Raw genomic sequence first — 13,731 nt, 5'->3', positions numbered from 1 at the left:
TTAATTACATTTTCTTGAGCTGTGCCCCATTTTGGGGTCCTGAGCCCCTCAGTACAAGCTCCTGCACGCTGCTGAGAGTGAAGCCATTTGCACGAAAGGAGGGCTGGTAGCTATAGAACAAGTTTTGCCCAAAAGATATTTTAGAAGAAAAGAATATCCTGCTGGACATAATGATTTGCATTCTGAGACACTGAAGGACCCCTTGAAGAGAGTTTTCCTCTCTCCCCACAAAAATCCTGCCACCTTTGAATAAAACATGTTACATTATTTTGTAACTAAAAAAATTCTTGTACATAGATGAGCAGATGATTTGGGCTTGTTCTCAAGATTCCGAAGCCACAATAGAACTTTCCAGGCAGCAACAGAAGGGAATGATAGAGGTGATTCAATCTAATCATGATAAGCATCAGCTGCTGCATAATTTCTCTTCACTGACTCACAACACGGTGAGTGGGGTTAGCAGACATGCACCCCTTGTAAATAGCAAAAAGGGGGATATCTAATATCTATATGGGTGATATCTATTGCTCTGTGGATTAACTCTCCATCAGAATTCATAGGAGTTCAGCTTTTCTGAAAACCAGATCAGCTGAATATGAAGATAATCATTGCTGAAAATGCTCAGTCGAACAGAAATATGTTTAATCTCTACTTGGACATAGAAGAGTTCTGATATCTGTGTCCTACATACCTGCTGAAATGAAATTTTCCCTTGAAATTGTTCTGGCTCAGAAGCCATAACAGCAAAACATAAACTGTTTTTTATTTTCTTAACCCGAGATGGCTCCATGTTAATGAATATAAAGCTTTGCTGGTTTTTTAGACACTTTCTTTAATAATTGTGGCAATTTATTCTGAATAATGACAAGTAGAAAAATTCCAGCAATTCTGTAATAAAAACTACTCTGCTCAAATCAGTTGTCTGAGACCCCCATAAGAGAGTTTACATTTACTTAATCAGAGTTGTGTTTCTGATACAGAGTTAACCAAGAACTTGACACCCACTGCATTCTGCCTCTCAGTGGGGATACAAACCAAACAATTTTCAAAATGCATCATGGTTCTGAATACAGGCTGCATAGTCCTAAGACTTCCACATCTCTGATCTCTGTGTGCTGCACTTCCAAACAGCTGAACTATTAAGCTGAGAGTAAATACAGCTGTTCTTCTCTCTGAGTAGCTGAAAATGTTATCCTACTTGGGGATTTTAAACAGATGGCACAACTGTGTCGTCCAGCTTATTTACCTGAGCAAGTTTTGAATGCAATACAAGGCAGCACAGACATCACTACAGGTGAGAAAACCTGCTCAAAAAGCTGAGTGAATCCCAGGCAACTAACCTACCATGAACATTCCTACATAAAATCTTCCCCACTGGGAGTTTCTTCACACTTTCTTGTTCTATTGCCTTCCTAATTTTTGATCTACTGCACTCGAGGCTGCAGCACTTAGTCCTTTGCTTAAAAAAATCCCTGAATCAGATAACCACTCAGAAAGCCAGCACATATACCCTAAAATACAGGAAGGAAAAGATGACATTTTACCTTTGCAAATGAGAAAACAGTTTGAAGGATTTTAAAATACTGAGAAAAATATGCTGTTGAGAAATTCTACAGCAACACAAAAGAATATCTGTCTGTCTATAGTCCGTTTTTCCTTATACCAGTGCTGTTATTAATATATTTGCACAATTTCTCTCAGGAAAGAGTGATTACTGACCAGCTGAATGCATGAGTGTATGGGCTCATGCTCAAAAGAGAGCACAGGGCTCTGGCATTGCAGCAACCTTCTTTTGGTTTGTGCTCTATAGGTATGGAACCCCATTCCCAGTCACAGCACAGATAACATCAGAACAACTGCCAGAAAAGGGAAGATCATCAAACATTATGTATCAGAAATTAGAAATCTTATCTAAAATTAGCTTTCACTTTATCCTGAATAACACTTAATTCATGCGTGGGTCTTGCTATAGTCAGTCTACTCTCCATAAAATACAGGATGGTCTCTGTCACACAGAGGTGTGCCTAGAATCCTAAATTGCAGCTTTCAAGGCAAGTACCTTTAACGTGTGTGGTAAAGAAGCATGTAAGAGTTATGAGACAGCATATTTGCCTTATCCCCAGTCACTAAAACTCAAGACTGGATTATAATACTAGCCAGTATCCAGAAACAGGACAGAAGCCTGTGATGATGTGTATTTCAGCTGGTTGTGCACTGTGCAACACTTCTCACACAATATGCTATCTAAACAGAGACTGGAAATTCTTCACTAGATTTATTATGTTTCAAATATGTAGGTTATCAGTATTTGATGCAATCTTAAAAGAAGTAACTTCATATGGAATGATTAACCCAGCAAGGTGCACACAAGTATTTCAAAGAGTCAAAGTATAAGCAAAACCCCTCATGTGACTGACAACCCCTGGTCATAGCAGAGGTTAGGTTTCAGGAAGAAACTTTCTACTGTGAGGGTGATGAGGCACTGGAACAGGTTGCCCAGAGAAGTTGTGGATGTCTCAACCCTGGCTATGTCCAAAGGCAGGCTGGATGGGGCTTTGAGTAACCTGGTCTAGTGGGAGATGGCCCTGCAAGTGGTGGGTGAGGTTGGGACTAGATGATCTTTAAGGTCCCTTCCAACCCCTTAACTTTCTGTGATTCTATGAATTCTGCTCCATTTTATAAAACGGGAGGACACAGAATGCAATGGTAGCACAAAGAGCAAAACAATTTCAGCTGCAACATACAAGGAACAGTTTAACGAGGCACAGGCATTTTTCCTACTGACTGAGTAGTTCTCAAGCTGACTAGCACAGCACTGACAGCCTCCTCAGAATACACAGTGTTGTCTACCTGGCTTTAGCCAGGGTAGAAGGACAAGTACAAGGTCAAAGACAAAATGTGCTTTATCACCATTTTGGCATTATGCTTGTACATAAGTTCTGAACTTGGTTATGTGTAGCTGTTCCTACCTTTTTTCCCATTACTCTTCCTCTCCACCCCTGTTCTCACGTGTACTGAGTTTGTGCTCACTACTTCTTTGAAATAAAGGGGATTATTAGAATTTAAGGCCAGAAGCAAGCCTAAAATCACATAGTCTGACCTTCCAAACGTCTTAGATGTTTACAACTCTCCACATACCAGGGATCTGGGTAAAGTTGTCTAGATGGAGCTTGCCTTCAAGAAATTATTGAGGATTAAAAATTTACCATTTGTTGCAGAATTTTGTTCCCCAGTTAATCAATGCTGCTGTTACAGATAGTATCACTTCTTTTGTTTAAAATTAACATTGGCTTAAGCTCCAAGTCACTGTTTCTTCATACTTTACATCATTCTCAGGTACTTTACAGAGCTGTTGCCAGGCTGGCATTTTCTCCTTGTGGAGATGCTTAACACCTGTAACTTGCCACTTCTAATTTTTATTTATTTTAATACTTGTATGGACTGTACTGTTTAAGCTTTTCAGTATCAGGCATATTTCCCCAATTATTAATTCATTGTTAGGGTTCCCATCAACAAGACTTTTAACTTCTCAGATGCTTTAACAATTTATATATTAATTAACATTTTACATTCTTTCTCTTGCATAGTACTTTCAACATGCATGCCAAGAGTTTCACACTGTCACGTTGATTTCTTTGTCCTCTACTACCCCAAAATGGTTTTCAGTGTCCATGTCCCCCTCACACCCAGTCCATTGTTATAGATAGCGTTCTTCTTTAATAATCTCAGTTTATTTAGCTGTATTATTAGAAACAGAAAACCAACCTGCTCAAGATTTACATCTCTATGTATGGATCCAGACTGCCAAAAAAACCCAGTGTCCTGTGAAACTCCTCTAGTTTAATCTTTATTTTGTTTATTATTGCAGCAGTGATGACATAGTGAACAGCAGTAATGTGCTTCTTGTCTCTTTTCATTAATCTTTAAGTCATCCAGTTTTACACTAAGATCATGGTGAAACCTGAAAGAGAGTCCAGGAGCAAAAGAATATGGGCTAATTTTCCATTCTCCCATCTTCCCAACAGAATGACTAAACAATAACAGGAGCAATGCTCTGGTCCTAAAAGGTTTATCCCCAGATACTATCTGCTGCCTTCTCACCTTGTGTCCTGCTACAAGCAAGCATGGGCCTAGAATTTTCTGTTTTCCCACATCACCTCTTCATCACTCTGCACTGTCTGAAACCAGAGTAGAAATGGTTCTGTGTCCCTTTGGAATAAAATAATTAATTCTAAAAACCAGCAGTGTTTGCTCTTGATTTGTAGCCCTGTAATTTGTGTGTATATGTGGTCAATTATTGTATTAATCCAAAGGATTAATTCCTTCCACTTTAGGTAGGTCACTATAGACTAAGCTGTATCTTAAGTTTTTTTCTTCCCCCTTTACAAAGATTTTGAAACAGAGTCTGAAAAAAGTTTAAACACACACAAACCCAGTGTCATTTACTGAGCTTGAGTAATTTCAGTTATTTAATTGCACCCAAGGCAAATGGCAACCAATGGAACTGATGTGTCTGAAGTTTTGTTTATTGATGCCCTTTTGGGTAGCCAGTAAAAAAATATTTACATAGGCCTGTGGCGAAACTTCTTTAGAAAAAGAAAGGGAGAAAGGAGGACAGAAGACAGGAAAGAGGTCATTAGAATAGGCACTGCTTTGGTGGTATGTTTGTTATATAATTGTGACAAAGTAGAACATACATCCCTTCTATACAACATCAGAGATCAGAGATGGGGGAACTCATACAGAAAAAGGCACTTGATGTGACTAAAGCTATGGAGATATCCATTGCACCTATTTGAAAATAAGCATGTCTAAATATCAACACTGCTTTCAGTCAAGTGTAGATTGTGCCTCTCCAAGAGAATTTTTCCCCTACACTTTCTTCTCTGGGATAGCACAATCCTGCTATTGTTCCATCTAAAAGGAGAATCCCCAGTGAAGAACAGTGGAGTCTAAAAATGACCAGGTATCCTGGAATGGGACTAAGTCACATCATTAACCTACTCACAATCATTTTCATCCTCCAACATTTCACCCAGCAAGGTCCTTGAGAAAAGACTTGGTACTTCCCACAACACACTGAATTTGGAGAAGACCTGAACCAGTTATAGGGCTCTGTAGCTCTGGAAAGAATATGTCCTTTTATGTCTGACATACCCAGGTAACCCTTGAAAAGGACCCTGGGAACTTGCCATGACAAGCAGTGTGAAGGTAATGTGTTCTCTTTTCAAATGTCTCTCTGACAGTAATCTTGTATCAGGAACAGAATGATGACACAAATAGCCACAGCCTCCAGTTTGTGTCTAGCCTTGCACACAGAAAGGAACTCAATTTCTAGGGTGCTGCAGGCACACCTGCTGTGCTCCTCATGGTCACCAGGCCAGTCACAGGGTTCAAGAGCAATTTCACTGGATCATGTGGCTCTTACCTCAGAGAACTTACTGGATACTTAAACATACCAGCAGCGCCACACTATCAGATATTTCTGCTGCTGGGGAATGTTCTGTGCTCCGCTGAGATCATTGGTGACGCCACGACTCCTTGGTAACCTAATTCCCAAAACACCAGGGGCTTTAACAGAGAATCCTTGGATGCATCCCAGCTCCACTCAAATGGAATTTCTGTGAATACTTTTAAGAATTCACAAAATAGTTTGCTCATAGATGTCAAGCTAGTTGCAACTGTCCTGGAAGTTACAGTGTTCCATATGGAAAATCACAACAAAACAAAAACAAAAGTAGGAAGACAGAAGTCTATATTACAGAAAATTGTATATTTATGCTTTCCTTCAGAGAACAGATCTTTATAAAAATTGCAAAGTTTACAATATGAAAAACAGTAATACACAGGTAAGATATACTCAATTTTTTAAATGGTTTAAATACATGCCCAAAGTTTCCTGTACGTGAAATGATGACCTCCATCAAAAATTGTTCTGTTGGTCTAGATAAAGAAACTTCCTTATAGTTCTTGCATTTACAATGACATTTACCATTTTCACAACAGAAACGACTAGAAGTGGCTCTCTAACACTGCCATTGTTTGCAGTAGGAAGTGTTCTCTGGAAAGGGATCCTGCCAAGTCTATACAGTTTCTAATCAGGAGCAATTCCAACATACATATACTGACTCATGTTAATGTATCTTACACAAGATGTTGATGCTAGCAACGCTTTCAAGTCTCATTTCTGCACATCTGTTTCTGATCAAAACACATAATCTCTTTATGTATTAATGTCTCCTTAGCCTTTCTGTTCATCATTCTGAATATGCTGTGGGAACTCAGTTGGCATGAAAATGAGCAAACCTCTCTACAGCCTTTCTACTCTTGCTGCTTTCTTTCTCTTGCTTCTCCATACTTACATGTAATTTGGGAAGTACATTGATTAGAACTACTGTCTTAGTAAACTCTTATGTAGGAATTATTCCATCCCAGAAAAGCAGGGACCTTTTGCAAGATATAAATAAATATTGCTTTGGAAGTGTACACACTTTTGCAGGAAAAGGTAGCATTACACCACCAGGAGCCTTTCAGGGATAAGTGCCAAGCAGAGCATCCTATAGTGGCTATTTTAGGCAAATTTACTTCATGGACAACTTGTTACTTCATCCTTTCATCTCCTACAGAACAAGTAACAAGGCAGATCATATCTGCTTGCTTTTTAACAGAATCAGAATTGTCAACCTGTTATATTCAGTGTACTATTGAAAATAATAAATCTGGGGCAATACTTTAGGGACAATCAAGTAAACCTTGAAAACACAGCCCTTGTTTCAAAATAAAAGCTAACAGTGAATAAATTATTTCCCAAGGTATTAACTGCGAGTGCTCTTTTACATTCTTCAGAACCATGTAGCATGTGGTATCAGCAGAGATGGTATACTGGGTTAGAAAAGCCTACAATCAGTCTAAGTTTAAAATCATGAAAATCATTGTACATAATTTTAGATCTCTTTGATTAAAACAATTTTAGGGAACAATTCCAAGTACCCTTCTACTATGGTCATGAAAATTTAAATCTTGCAGAGTTCCAAATAATACTCATGACCTTTCCTTACTAGACCAGAGTTCTCTGCCAAAATACAGATAGTACTGAACTTAATATGAATGTCCATTGCCTGGTGAAATAATCTATGAAAGGCCTTCAGGGTCTGGGGAATTCATTCCTGACTGGAAGCTGAAAACTAGCCTACATTATCCCAATTTACAAGAAAGGTGTGAGTAAAGATCCAAGAAGCTACAGACCTGTTACTCTAACCTCAGTACCTGGAAAATTATGGAGAAGATCATACTGGGTGCTATTGAAAGGCATTTAGAGAGCAATGAAGCAATGAATTCATCAGGCACAGTCAATGTGTTCACAAAGGGAAAGTCCTGTCTAATCTGATGTCTTTCTCCTGTAACATCACCTGCCTGGTGGGTGAAGCAAAGTCAGTGAAGGTTTTCTGGATTTTAGTAAGGCTTTCAATGCTATTTCTCACAGCATCCTTCTGGACAGGCTTCCCAGAGAGGGGAAGAATGCCACAAGCCTGTCAGTTTGAGAGGCATTTGGACAATGTCCTTAATAACCCGCTTGAACTTCTTGGTCAGTTGGACTAGATGATTGCCAAAATGACCTTCCAACAAGAATTATTCTGTTCTAATTTTAAAAGAAAATCAAACTGTATTTCAAACATGAGAAAAACTCTCAACTATTTATGTAGCCTCATGAGAAAACAGAAGAGGAGGTGAATGCTGGTCAAAAGGTCATCTGTTCTTGGACCCACTTGAATGGGCTAACTGAGGTCAATGAGTTTGGACAGTGTCACTGAGAGTAGGATTTACCTCATAAAAATGCAACGGCTGTGGGCTGTTTGTGTTACATAATAACCCTTTAGATAAACCTGTTAGAAAAAGTCACTCTTAAAAATACAGTCATTTATGGTAATGACTACTTTCCTAATACTCTATTAGCAGTGCTGCATTCCTTGGCATGTTATCTATGTAATCATCTAGAAGAATGTCCCAGACAGTTCTACATGAAATTCCAGTTCCTGCTAGGCAGTGGGGTGCTTTTTAGATATCTGAATAAACAACTTTGGTGTAACATGAAGCATGAACTGACAGAGCTTGGCCTTTCCTACATCAGGAATGCATGTATTGTTGAAAAAAATATTAAGCATTTTCTAATGCTATATGCATAATCTAATGGTACCTAATAATTTGAAAATGAATGATCAAAATATATATGATAATTTAAATGAATAAAATCCTGAGGAATGTCAACCGAGTCCTATTTTAATGCAAACAAGTATTACAATATATTACCCCTTAAAATATAGTCAAAGTTTTAAATCAACATAGACCTAATGGGGGGACTGAGATAACCAAAAGGGAAGCTCTGCCCTGCAGGTTATAAGGTTGAAAATAAGGACAGGTAGTACAAGTTATCCAAGGCCATTCACCACAATTAAATTTCAGGGTTACAAGATGCTTTTAATGATTTCCTTTTTTATTTTGTGAAATTAGGGTAACATAGCCTTGGCCGTACTGTGACACAATGGCAGCTCACTCAGTCCCCTGTCAGAGAATGACCAGTGACATGTACAATGCAGAAAGATGACAGAGGCTTCTTAAATGTCAATATCAGGATCAGATCCACTCATACAACTTACATATACACTCAAGTATATAAGGCAGTTAAGTGTGCCTGTTGGGGGGTGGTGTCCTGTGAACCAGCACATAACAGCACTGATGATGGGTGAATCTCCAGGACATTTAACTGTCCCTTTCCAGGCAGAGCTTCACCTGGAGAATGTTGTTCAACAGGTCTCTTGCATCTCCCACTGCATACAAGAGATTCATGCTGCTGGACGTTGGCATGAATGTAATTTACCTTACCAAAAAAAAAAAAAAAACAACCCTGAACAAAACAAAGAAAAAACCCGAGGTCTGGATTTTCTGCGCTTTAATTTTTTCATTGTAGAAAACTTACTGTTCTAGAAGCAAATTGTATTTCCTATCTAAAGCAAATTTTGTTTCTGTTGACAACTTCTCTGATTTCTTTCACTGTATGAAGGACAGGATCATCCTCTTCTCTCTCATTCATTGTTTTAGCAAATCTTCCCTATATGTACACACCCTCCCATTTTCTAATATTCCTAAACCAAATAATTTAAATGCTGTGTCATGTCGCATTTTCTTTATGCTTTGAATAATTTTTTGTATCCTTTCTTACATTTACCTCATTTATTGAGATACGATAACCAAAGCTGAATGAACTCATTTACAGACTGGGACAGGAGAAAATTTTCTGGAGGATGTTGGCTCTGTAACTGTTCACTTCTCTCATTCATCTTGTGGCTGCTTCCAGCCCTAAGCATTACAATATTCCCATTGTTATATTCTTCCTACCCTTAAATAGGCCAAAGTTACAAAAATGAAGTTGCTAACCATGAAAGTATTCTAACATCTCACCCCTTTCCACTTTTCAGACACATTCCAATAATTTCATTATTTGCTCTGAACAGTTCATTAATTCAGTGGCATTAATTGGTAATAGAGTAGGAGGGCTTAGAGGAAAGGTTTCCAGTTGCTAACCTTCTAGTTACTGTACAATTACTGGCCCTCTGGACTTCAGTTCTCAAGCCAAATTTTACTGCCTCCCTGTTCATGGGCTACTCTGGTGCAAGCCTTAATCATGATTAAGCCAGATACAATTACAGTATGCACACCCCAAGACTTAATAGAATAAATAGCTGATCGAGCCAGTCCTGTGATTCACCTATTTGGCCACCCACAGGAAATAATCACCCACATTGCAGTACTCAGTTTCCCCAAATACCTTGCAAGAGCAGGGTCCACAGCAGGTATGATGTTAGCATTGTGAATTTTTTTTATCCTGACAATAGTTGAGGTTTTTTTCCCTCTGGTTGTATTCTGAGCACTCAACTATAGACCAGCAGCTCACCTTGATCATCCCCTCTCTTTCTTAAATGTTCAGAAACATTGATGCTATGGTCCCTATGCTCTGGATCCTGAAAATTAGTCACAATGATGGTAGTTATGTGTAGCTCCCTGCAATTAAGGGTGATATATTTCTCAGATAGCTAAAACTCAGAGGAACATGTTTGGTGCCCATTCACCAAGCAGACTGCAGTGGTAGTCCCTTTGCCAGCCTAACTTCAGACTGTTTGACTATTCCCCACACCACTGCCAGAAGAGAAGGATGCCAAAAGCACGGCAGCAGAGTGAGGTGGATCACCAATTGGTTGGTATGTTGTGTCTTGGGATGCAACAGCACACCACCGGGGTGGGGTGGGCAGACCAGGAGGGCTCAGCCTCACCCTGGTCTGTGCCCCAGGCATGCAGTCACCTGCACCTCCTTGTGCTGAGAGCTGTGTTCAGCTCACAACAGTACATTGAGAGCCCATCCAGCTGAAAACAGACCTTTTTCTCAGATTTCTTTTCTGCAACAAGGTCACATCCCTTCTTCAGCTGGTAGCACAGCAACATTAGTGTTAGTGCTGGCAGAAGGAAGGTGATAGAGTAAATGTAGGTGGGTTTGGACACAGGGAGAAGACTTCTGCTCTCAGTGGCAGCCAAAGCACATAACCTCATCTTACTACGGCCACATAAATTCAGCCTCACTGAAAGGCCTATACAGCTTTTCATTGGCTGACTTTCTTCCCCTAGGACCCTACATGGGGATGATGGAACACTGCTGTAATCTCTATTTTACTCTTCTCCACAGTCACACAGTTTTAAAATACTTTAAAAACTTGTTCCTTTCAACAAACATTTCAGCAGAGAAGAGACAGAGATGATAGGTGATGATCATGGGTGTGACACACCAAATTTCTGGTTGCAATTGGGCCAAAGTTCAGAGTATGGCTCCCTCAAGACTGCAAACTATTAATGATGGCAAGAGATTCCTATAAGCTCTGTTGTGCTTTCCCTCACCACTTGGAGCTGCTGAATTCTCAGTTGTCAAATCACCTATGCCATTGAGCTGTAGTGCCCTTTAGTCTGTTTTTAGCATCTTCAGAATGCCCCTTTCTAAACACCCCCTGGTATATGAAAGGAAGAACTTTTTCCAAGCTGTCTGGAAACAGCAAGTTTAGGGCAGAAAACAGGTAAACATCAGGTGGGGATAGCATACCAGAAAAACCACAAAAACCCACAAAAAGTTGATGCAAAATGCAGAAAGGTACAGCAAGCCTTGGACATACATTTTTTGCTGCAGTAGGTTGATTTCATCCAGACACCTGCCCTGAGTCCTGTCACCCTGTAAGGTGTACAAAAAAGAGCTCCAGAGAAACCCATGATACGTAGGCAGGACCATCTCCATGGTTCTGTGCCCTCCTCAGCTGAACTCAAACCATCACCTCCATCTCTTTTTCCCTCTCATGTGTAAATGGCACTCCCCTGCTCCACCTGGGATAAGACTACCCCATCTGGGATAAGACTGCCCAAGTGGGAAACATGCTTCTGCAGGAAATGTCAGTGCAGAAGAGTGGCAGGGAATTGCAACACTTGGCTAAGGATGCAACCCGGCTGAGCTTCAGGGTCAGACGGCCTGATGGAGAGCTGCTGAGTGAAAGACAGCAAGCACACACCTCTCTACCAATCTACTTCCTCTTTTAAAGAGAGGCAGCTTTCTTCAGAGGCTGTAAGAAATCTACTGTGCTCCCCATAGTCTTATTTATACTCCACACAGGACTTCCGGAATGTATTTGTGACAGTAGATTTCAAAGATAAACAGTAGATTTATAAGTGAAGTACAAAATATTGTCAGGGGCTCCAATTTACCTCCACTTCTTTCCACTTTCTTTCCTTTTCAGGTATATTTTGTCCCTGTCTGCAGAAGCAGGAACAATATTATGACAGGAGAATGTGAAGGTTTGCTTGAAGCTCTTCTGCTTTAAGTTCAGGCAAACTTCTCTCTTGTGTCTCTTTTTGACAATGGCAACCCCACATGCACATGCTTAAAACCCAGTCCTGAGTAACAGCTGCCCATGCCCTTCAGCTATCTTAAGATGCTCCTTTCCCTTGTTGGAGTCATTAAAACAAAAGTATATCAGCAGAGGGACTGAAAAGGATTCATCTCCGTAGGGTCTCTTGAATACAGATTTCTGTTACACCTACTTAATAAACCCTGCAGGTACTTGCTATCCCTGAATGAAAATTTGATCATGCTAGATTGGCAATACAAAAACCTGAGGGCCCAGGAATCAGGCTGTTGTTTCATGTCTCTCACACAACTCAACTGAATGAGCATGAAAAGCACACCAACCCAAAACTGATGTGTGAGACCAGTTCGGTTACAGGTCTCTTGCTAAAAAGACATAACAAAGCCACAATATCATCTAGCTGTCATCATAAACCAAGGATGGCAGCTTCATTCTCTAATCATGACCAGAAATCAAAGAAAACTCGCTTAGATTTGTAAAGCATGGGTTGGAATGATTGTAATCTGCTGCAGGTTTAGCAGGCTGGCTTGAGAGAGGTCTCTGGGTACAGTCTGTCTGCTGAAGTGCATGAGGATAAACCCAATGAACTCAGAGAGTCTCACTAGCCCTGTGGACATCAGACTGGTTCTTTGCTCTCAAAGGAATTGCCTGGTGGAAGGAAGATGGATATGAACAAGTGTGAGAACCTCAGTGACTGGGAACATAAACCTCTATTGCCTCCTTGCATCTGGGACAGTCAGGATGAGGGATCTGTCTTTGTCCAAACAGATGAATAAAGGGGCAAGAGGAACTTATGTAACTCAGTATTGTACAGCTGCCTGTCATGACTCTCACATGAGGGCCTTTATAAGCTCAGGTTCAGGTTAGATAGAAACATGTGCTCACACCAGCAAACCTAATTTATGTTTTACTTCTCTGCAGATGGCTGTGACCAGCCTTTCCTTTAGGGAAGCAATGCTTGTGTTCTCAGGACCACTTAAGAGAAATATCAGACAAACACAATTTGTTTTAGTCCTCTTAGCTGAAGAACAGTCCTTTGAAAAGTTATTAAATGTCAAGGGTCTGACTTTTGACAAGAAAAAGGCCTAGAAGTGGTAAAATCCTGTCCTGCTCACTCAGAACAAGCTCTCTCACACACTGTGTCAATCCTTTAGGTGCTTTGAAAGAGTTGGCTCATTATCTTTACTCAGAAATGTTCATTTCCTGAAGTTCAGTCAGAGCCTCCTGGGTTCCAGATTGTGCCTCCTGTCTCTTGTTCTGTTGCTGGGCGCTACTGAAATGAGCTTGAGTCTGTCCTCTTTGCATCCTTTCCTTGGATATTTGTGCAGATTAATGGACCCCCTCCACAGCCTTCACTTCTCCAGCCCTAAGTCCCAGCTATCTCAGTCTCTCTTCATACAAGGGATACTCCTGTCCCTTTATCATTTTCTTGTCCCTTTGTTGGACTCTCTCCAGCATGTCCATGTCTATTTTGTACTGGGGAGTCCAAAACTGGACACAGAACTCCAAGTGTGGCCTCACCAGAGCTGAATAGAGGGGAAAGATGATCTCCCTTGACCTGCTGGCAATACTTTGCCTAATGCAACCTTTTTTTTTGGCAAGGGCACACTGCTGGCTCAAGGTCAGCCTGGTGTCAAACAGAGCCCCAAGGTCCTTTTCTGCAAAGCTGCTTCCCTGCTGGGTGGCTCCCAGGATATATTGGTGCATGGGATTGCTCCTCCCCAGGTGCAGGACTTCCCCTTGTCGAACTTTATGAAGAGTCCTGTCAGCCTTTTTCTCT

Source organism: Corvus cornix, chromosome 1 (assembly GCF_000738735.6).
Source record: "Corvus cornix cornix isolate S_Up_H32 chromosome 1, ASM73873v5, whole genome shotgun sequence".
NCBI classification, from domain to species: domain Eukaryota; kingdom Metazoa; phylum Chordata; class Aves; order Passeriformes; family Corvidae; genus Corvus; species Corvus cornix.
This window is presented reverse-complemented; position numbering follows the sequence as displayed.